This window comes from Hibiscus syriacus, unplaced genomic scaffold, assembly GCF_006381635.1.
Source record: "Hibiscus syriacus cultivar Baekdansim isolate YM2019G1 unplaced genomic scaffold, ASM638163v2 tig00111002_pilon, whole genome shotgun sequence".
NCBI classification, from domain to species: domain Eukaryota; kingdom Viridiplantae; phylum Streptophyta; class Magnoliopsida; order Malvales; family Malvaceae; genus Hibiscus; species Hibiscus syriacus.
Window position 1 is genome coordinate 1,056,355 of NW_024062948.1, and position 6,985 is coordinate 1,063,339.

Consider the following 6,985-nt stretch of genomic DNA (forward strand, 5'->3'; position numbering starts at 1 on the left):
AAGAATACAGTCTAAAGGTATAAAGATCAATACTCAATTCTCACGACTAGAATTGAGTTTCGCAAAAAATTTGGCTAAGTAGAAGTTTAGCTAAGCATGGATTGGATCATGTTTAGCATTGTGAAATGAAAATAATGAAAGAAAATAAAGAGATGAAAGAAAAGCATAACCTCAATAATGTACCAAGAAAAACAAATCCCAATATGAGATTCTACTGTTGAACCTAAGGGATATTAATAACCCAAGAGTTCTAAACAAATAAAATAATCAAACTAAAAATCCTAATAAGAGTTCTACTAAAATAACTACTTTTTAAATAAAATAATAATAAAATAATCAAACTAAAATCCTAAATTTACAAGATTTATCACAAAAGATAAAAATAAATATTTAAGTCTTGTAGTGCTGGTTGAATAGTGCTCCATCTTTTGAATAACCTTATCCTAGTTAAATTCCAAATTAAATATTTAAAATAATTGAGCTCGTTTTCTAATAGATGCTAACTGAACCATTGAAATCTTCTAGTTTTTTTAGCTAATTAATCCAATAAGTCTCCTAGTCAAAATAAACCCAAAATAGAGATAAATTAGTAATATACAAGCGATAAATGAGAGGTAAATAATAATAAAAATATACAATATTAAACTCCTATCATTGGGGCTTTCAGTTTAGAATTTCCCGAAATAGACAACAAAATCAAACTCAAGATTTTAAAAATGTCAGAATAGAGATTTTAAAAAAAGTCAATGTAATACAATGGTCAAAGTTAACGGTGATCAACGATCGATTAAAGGTTCACTCGAATCAATTCAGATCGACTTGGTTCAGCTAGACTCAGCTCGACTTAGCTCTACTTGGTTTAGGTCAAATCAATTTTGTCCAGTTTAGATCAGTTCAGTCCGATTTAGACCGAATTAGGCCACTTTAGATCGGTTCAGTCTGGTTTGGTTTAATCAAGCCGTTTTTTGAAACTCTTAGGTGAAGGATGAGCCCTATGCGGGGGTGGCATGTGGAGGTGTGTGCGGCGACGTGCAGACGCATAGAAATTTTTAAAATTTCCAAAATAAAAAAAATAAAGTTTTGAGTCACTTACCAAGTCCTCAAATCTTCCTTAATTTACAAATTTGATTCAAATTTACTTAAAATACTAGTTTAGTCCTTGAAATTAAATTAAGAAAAATTATGGCCCCTAATTTGGGTGGGACAACTCTCCCCCTTAAAAAATTCCATCCTCAAAATTTACATGAATAGAACAGATGCAGAAATTGAGTCTTTATGTATTCTTTTGCCTCCTAGGTAGCCTTTGCGGGACTTCAATTACTCGATATAACTTTCACCATCAAAATATGCTTGCTCCAAATAATTCTTCTATATCGATCTAGAATCTAAAAAAGTTCCTCGTCGTATGACAAGTTAAGCCTCAATTGAATATCCTTAGTTTGAATAATGTGACTGAGGTTAGAACGATATATTTTCAACATGGATACATGAAAGACATCATGACTATGCTTGAGCTCTAGTGGTAACTCTAACTTGAACCAGTTCTACTCTCTGAATGACCTAGTACAAGCCAATGAATATCAGACTTAGCCTTCCCATACACTCAAAACTCAAAACTTTCTTTCACTAAGATACCTTCAGAAAAACTTAGTCTTCAACATTAAACTTGATGTCTCTCCTCTTCATATTTGCATATGATTTCTACCTATTAAAAGCCTCTTTCAAATGGTCACAGGTTAGTATGGCTATCTTTTTGGTACCCTAAATCAACTTGGCACCCAACAACTTCCTATCTAATAGCTTAGTCCAATAGATAAGAGTGTGACACTTTCATCCATATAATGCATTATACGATGCCATATGGATATTAACTTGATAATTGTTATTATAAGCAAATTCATCTAGTGAAAAACAGTTTTCTCAACTACCCAGAAGTCAATCACATAATCTCTCAAAATATCATCAAGAATATGAATCTCTCGTTCAGACTAACCATCTGACTATTGATGGAAAAACTTACTAAAGTTCAAACAGGTGCCCAAAGCATCGTATAGAGTCTTCAAGAATCTAGAAGTGAATCTATGATCTTAGTCAAAAAATGATAGACACTGAACCATCATAAAGTCTGACGATCTAAGAGATATACAACCTAGCCAGCTTTTCCAGAGAATAATTAACTTGAACATGAATAAAGTGAGCTGACTTGGTGAGATAATCTATAATGACCCAGAAAAAAATCCTTTTTTGAATGATTCAGAAGTAGATCAATAAAAAAGTTCTTCGTAATTTACTCCCACTTCCACTTAGGGATCTTGATAGGCTGTAACAGACCATACAGATGTTGATGTTTGGCCTTGACCTGACGAAAAGTTAGACACATTTCCACATACTCAAAAATATTCTTCTTTATACCAACCCAACAATAAACGATCCTTGAGGTTTTTATATATTTTGTCTCTAACAGGATGCATAGCATAAAGACTACCATGGGCCTCTTGAAGAATAGTTTTCCTTAAGTCATCATCATTAAGAATATAATAACAACCCTGAAAACTTAGAATACCATCACGATTAAAATTATAATATGAGTTCGATCCTTGCACAATTTGATTCATTGTGGGTAACAAGGAAGTATTCTAAGGCTGCTTAACTTTGATGTCCTCAACAAGAGTAGACTTAACATGTAATTCTGCCAACAGACTACCATTAGGCCTGTAAACGAACCGAATGAACATGAACGCAGGTGTGTTCATGTTTGTTCATTTAACTTTATCCGAACAAATGAACGAACACGAACATAAACGAACAAAAATTTCTTATTTATATTCATTTGTTAAGGAACATAGCTTGTTCGTGTTTGTTCATGTTCGTTCGTTTAAATGATATACAAACATAAATGAACAAACATAAACGAACATAAAGGAAAATAATAAAGGAACGTGAACGAACATAAATGAAACGTAAATGAACACAATAAATGAACTTAAACGAACGTAAACGAACATAAAAATATTATTATTTTTCTTTCCTAACAATTTTAGGATTGTACTTTATTTAATTGTTTTGAGTTTTTTTATTTGTATTTAAAAGTAATTGAATTTTAAAATATTTATGGGTATCAGATTAAAATTTATTGGGCTTTAATATTTTAAATGGGCCAGAGAGATTGGGATAAACATAAATGAACACACATAAATGGACATAAACGAACAAAAATAAATGAACTTAAATGAACGAACATATTATTGAACGTTCATGAACGTAAATGAACGAACAAGCCCTCTGTTCATGTTCATTTATTTAATTAAATGAACACAAAATATTGTTCATGTTCGTTCGTTTAATAAATAAACGAACATAAAAAAAACTTCCCGTCGAACGATTCACGAATGGTTCGCTAAACATTCGGTTCATTTTCAGGCCTAACTACTATCATCATACAAACTCAATCTGGAAAACAATACTCTCATATCATATACAACTTTATGGCTCAAGGCATCAACCACAACATTGGCCTTATCGGGATGGTACTCTATCTCACAATCGTAGTCCTTTAGTAATTCCAACCAACAACTTTGTCTCAGATTCAACTCTTTCTAAGTAAGCATATATTTCAAATTGTTATGGTCGGTATTGATATAACACTTCTCCCTATAGATGTAGTGTCTCTAGATCTTCTGATCAAAGACCACTACAACTAACTTCAGATCATATGAGGGATAATTATGCTCATGCGACTTTAGCTGACACGACACATAAGCTACAACCGTCCAATCCTACATCAAAACACACCTTAGCCCAAAATTACAAGAATCATTATTTATTGGAAAATATTTCCTAGACTTATCTTGAATCAACACTGAGGCTTGAGTCAAAATGATCTTCAGTTTCCCAAAAAAAAATTACTTAGCTTTGGTTTAAACAAATGAAACATCCTTCCTTAACAACTTTGTTATAGGAGCTACAATGATAGAGAAACCTTCAACAAAATGCCTACTCTAGTCTAGCCAAATACCCTCAATAGATACAATATAATATGGAAAAGTTACCTCACTAAGCTATAACTAACACTTGCTTAACTTGGCGTACAACTTATGCCCTCTCAGAGTTTACAAAATAATTATCAAATGTTTATCGTGTTATGCTTTAGTTTAAGAATACACCAATACATCATCAATGAATACGACCATAAGCTGGTTCAAATAGGGTCGAAACACATGATTCATTAGACTCGTAAAGAATACAAAGACATTATTAACTCGAATGATATCACTAAAAACTCATAATGCCCATATTAGGTACTAAAAATAGTCTTTGGGATGTTAAAATCTTTCACCTTGAGTTGACAGTAACAAAATCCCAAATCTATCTTTTAAAACATAGTAGTCCCTTGAAACTGGTCAATTAAATCATAAATTATGGGTAGAGGAGATTTTTTAACTGTGAGTCTATTAAGCTTTTGATATTCAATATAGAGGCTTAATATCCCATCTTTCTTCTTGACAAAGAGAAATAGGGCTCCTCACGTGAAACACTTGGTCAAATAAAGCCTCTATCTAATAAATCTTAAAGTTGGATTTTCAATTCTTTAAGCTCCTTAGGGTCCATATGGTAAGGATTCATAGAAATTAATGTTGAACTAGAATAAACATCAATCTCAAACTTGACGTATCTATCCGTTGGTAATATAGGAAACTCTTTAGGGAATACATCAAAGATTTCCATAATAGTATGAATTTCATCTATATCAGAACCCTTCCTGCTCATCTTTTTAGCCATTAAAAAACACAACATTTATCAGAAATTCATGACATTCCTCGATCATTAATAATCTCCTATCATTAGGAGTCTTTAGAATAACTCTTTTGGTCTTAAAATCTAGATTAACCTAATGCTTCTTCAACCAATGCATGCCAAGAATCAAGTTAAACTCTTCTAAAAGAAACTCCATTAAATCATCTAAGAAGATCTCACCCTAAATTGATATAGGACACCTCTTATAAATTTGGTTCAATACTATGAACTAACCCATGAAACTTTAAACTGTCAAAATGCTCTTAGTATTCTCAACCAAAATTACAATCTCTAGATACATAACATGATATATAGGAATGGGTAGAACCATTTTCAAATAATGCAAAATATGAAACAGAATAAATTGTAACAATATTTGCAATCATATCAGGCTCGTGATGATCTTGTCAACGTCTAACAATATAAACAAAGCAAGTTGTCTAGCTTCATACATGGCTGAACCCTTACTCTAAGATGGTTGACCTCTAATAGTAGACCTAAATGCTCTTTCTTGACTACGACCCCTGGCTAGAATCTGAATTAAACTTTGAGTCTGAGTAGGTGTCTAAATTGGTGTCCTAGTGGTAGAAGATGGCTATGGACACTCCCTCAAGAAATGGTCGCCAAACCTATATCTGAAACAAGTACCCAACTATTTTCTACACTCACCAAAGTGATGTCTCCTATAGTGCTCATAAGTAGGCAATGGTTGTAAGCTAGAAGAACCACCCTGATTAGAAGTTGGAATAGTCAAAAAAACTACTACTACATGTTTGGTACATGTGGTATTCCATTGGGAAGACTCTTCCCTACATTTGCTACTATAATATACAGAAGAATCAATCAAACTAGAATACCTCCCAAATCAATCCAGGTCTTTATCTCTCATATACTCAAAACTTACCCGCTCAATCTCCTCAGCAGTCTTGGTTATATCAACTAGGACATCAAAATTCCTTTCCTGGTGGGTAGCAACTTATCTTCTAATTTCATATCTAAGTCATTTCTCAAATTTTAGGCATCAATCCAACTTAGTGTCAACAAGCCCAGTATCATAATGACTCAATCTAGTGAACCAAATCTCGTAATCAATAACAAACATGCAACCATACTCCAAATTCTAAAACTCCTGATGTCACTCATGTATGTATCTCTCTCTAATTTATTGAAACGAAAACATTCCTTGAAGAGGGCCTAAGTCAGGTGGTCACTTGGAATAATCCTGACAATCGATTGCCACCACCTATAACCTTCATTCTTCAGCATTGTGATTTCCTTATTCAACTTCTATTCAGGCCTCAGAACTAATTCGTCCATAATACTTTCAATATCTTTCAACCAATATTAAGCATCAGTTAAAGGTCCTTCAAGGATGCCCTCAAATGGGACTACACCAACAACTACAAGAGACTTTGATACATCGATAATAGACATACTATCAGAAGTTCTATTCGCTCTCTGAAATATATGAAAGACAACTTTATTTATAACATCATTAGTCATCTCAGTATCCTCATCCTCAGTAATGGGAGGGTCTTCCGCAGGTGTAACTGGATTGTCTCGAGAAGGAAGTGGATCCACATGTGGAACAAGAGGATCTCGAGCTAGTGTAGGATCATCAATAGAAATAGAAGGTCGAGTCAATCACCCACGACTACAACCACATCCTAGCCTACGACATCAATTAGCATTCATCTGACAGAATTACATGGCTCTATATAAATGATTTAAACCTAAAATAGAACTAGCATCGGAATATCGAACTTATTTAATTTTTTAAAAGTAAGGTGACACGATATACATTAAAATAGTTTCCTTTTTTCCCAACTTATTTTATAGTAAGAAAATATCTTTTAAAAATAGAGAATTCATGACTCTTCTAGATTTTGAGTGTTTGAAAACCAAAAGCTTTTATACCATTAAATGTAACCTCCTAAACCTGACCCAAACATTATGATCAAATCTAGTCAGTCATATATCATATCCTAAAAAATCATTCAAGTTTTAAGTGTAGTTAAAACTGGTACTGGTAAATAAATATGCACATAATAGAATTTTATGAATATATCTACCGAGTAAAGTCCATAACAATAAACATATAAATGTATTGCCGTCATAAAATCACATAAAAATGTACTTAAAACAAAATACTGATAATACAGATATACAAAGACAATAGTAAAAATATGTG